General features: G+C 38.7%; 1 pseudogene; it reads right to left on the minus strand.

Moving 5' to 3' along the window:
* Positions 1-360: 360 nt before the first annotated feature.
* LOC118663414 lies at positions 361-1124 on the minus strand (annotated as a pseudogene).
* Between the last annotated feature and the right edge of the window lie 1435 nt (positions 1125-2559).

The raw sequence follows: 2559 nt of genomic DNA on the forward strand, positions 1-2559 counted from the left end.
TTAGTTTTATTCATTTCAAAAGGGCTGGATCCAGCCCGTGGGCCGTAGTTTGCCCACGGCTGCACTAGATAGATGGAATTAATTGGCATCTTCAGAACATTTTACGCCAAAGCCACAGAATATACATTCTCCTCAAGTGCATCATTTCCTCCTCCTCCTCCTCCTCCTCCTCCTCCTCCTCCTCCTCCTCCTCCTCCTCCTCCTCCTTCTTCTTCTTCTTCTTCTTCTTCTTCTTCTTCTTCTTCTTCTTCTTCTTCTTCTTCTTCTTCTTCTTCTTCTTCTTCTTCTTCTCCTTCTCCTTCTCCTTCTCCTTCTCCTTCTCCTTCTCCTTCTCCTTCTCCTTCTCTATTCTTCTTTTTAGTTTGGGATATGACCTTTATTGAGCTTATCCACCAGAGTGGAAAAAATGTCTGTACAAAACCAAATGTTTCTTACTATAACTTCTGAATCACAATTAAAATCCAAACAGTTTTTTAAAAACAGTCAACTCAATCAAAACCCACTACTTCAGAATCAATAGCTTCTTTGAAGCCAAAGTAACACTTAAATATGGTTAAGACTCAAATGCAGAAATTTGGTTGGTTGGAAAGCTAATTAAACTTCCAACTTGCTCAAATAGAATTACAAAAAGGCAAAATTGTATTTTTCACAGAGATACAGTCCACTGGAATCACCAACACTGGACAGCTGTTGGAGTATTTAGAGTCCTGAGATAATAAGAAATCCGGCATCCTTTAGACAGTCTTCTGTTGTCTTTTCTTCCCAATCAGAGATTTGTGGATGTGTGGAATAACACCACCACCAGCAATTGTAGCCTTGATGAGAGAATCCAATTCTTCATCTCCACGAATAGCAAGTTGCAAATGATGAGGTGGTAATATGCTTTACCTTTAAGTCTTTTGATGCATTTCCTGCCAATTCAAGTACCTCTGAGGTGAGGTACTCCAGAATGGCTACGCTGTACACAGCAGCGGTCACACCTGCACGTCCATGACTGGTCGTCCCAGGTGTTGATGAATACGGCCCACCGGAAACTGCAAGCTGGCTCTTTGCAAGCGGGAAACCGCCTTTGTCTTGGCCTTTCTGGAGTGTTTCCCAGCCTTACCGCCAGCCATTTCGAATTCTGCTGAAGCTCAAGTGAGCAAGGCAGAGAAAGGAGTAGCCAGACACCCAGCAAGATTCCACCGCCTACTCCCTTGCACCGCGATTAAACTGTGCTCAAACATTTTCAAATATACACCATATATTGGGACACAGGCAAAGTCTCTTCAAATTCAAGAAGATAGAAATCATATCAAGCATCTTCTCAGATCACAATGGCATAAAACTAGAAATCAACTACAATAAAAGCAATAAAAAAATCAAACACCTGGAGGCTAAAGAGTATGCTATTAAACAATGACTGGGTTACTAGAGATTTCAAGGAAGAAATAAAAAGCATCATGGCAACAAACGACAATGGAAACACAGCAATCCAAAAATCTATGGGAAACAGTGAAAGCAGTCTTGAGAGGGAAGTTCATAGATCTACAGACATACCTCAAAAAACAAGAAACAATGGTAATAAACTATCTAACCCTACAACTCAAAGAGTTAGAAAGAGAGCAACAAGGAAAGCCCAACTTAAGCAGAAGGAAGGAAATAATAAAAATCAGAGCGGAGATAAAGGACATAGAGACCAAAAAAAACAAAAAAAAAAACAAACAAACAAACAAAAAAACACAAAAAAAACAATACAAAAGATCAACAAAACCAAGAGCTGGTTCTTTGAAAGGATAAACAAGATTGATGAACCTCTAGCCAGGCTCACCAAGAAGCGAAGAGGACCCAAATAAACAAAATCAGAAATGAAAGAGGTGAAGTAACAACCAATCCCACAGAAATGCAAACGATTATGAAAAAATACTATGAACAACTCTATTCCAACAAAATGGACAACCTAGATGAAATGGACATATTTTTAGAAAAATACAAGCCTCCAAAACTCAACCAAGAAGAAAAAAAAAACCTGAATAGGCCGATAACTACTGAAGAAATGGAAACAGTGATCAAAAATCTTCCAGCAAACAAAAGCCCTGGTCTGGATGGCTTTACAGGGGAGTTCTACCAAGCAATCAAAGAAGAACTAAAACCTATCCTCCTCAGACTATTTCAAAAAATTCAAGAGGAAGGCACACTTCCAACCTCTTTCTATGAAGCCAGCATTACCCTAATCCCAAAACTAGGTAAAGAAACCACAAAAAAAGAGAACTACAGGCCAATATCTTTGATGAACATAGATGCTAAAATCCTCAACAAAATTCTAGCAAATCAGATTCAGGAATACACTAGAAAAATCATACACCATGACAAAGAAGGATTTATTCCGGGGCTGAAAGGATGGTACAATATCCGCAAATCAATAAATGTGATACAGCACATAAACAAATTGAGACACAAAAATCACATAATCATATTAATTGATGCAGAAAAAGCATTTGACAAAATCCAACACCCTTTCTTGATAAAAACTCTCAGCAAAGTGGGAATAGAAGGATCATACCTCAACATAATAAAAGC

The sequence above is a fragment of the Myotis myotis genome, unplaced genomic scaffold, assembly GCF_014108235.1.
Source record: "Myotis myotis isolate mMyoMyo1 unplaced genomic scaffold, mMyoMyo1.p scaffold_m19_p_9, whole genome shotgun sequence".
NCBI classification, from domain to species: domain Eukaryota; kingdom Metazoa; phylum Chordata; class Mammalia; order Chiroptera; family Vespertilionidae; genus Myotis; species Myotis myotis.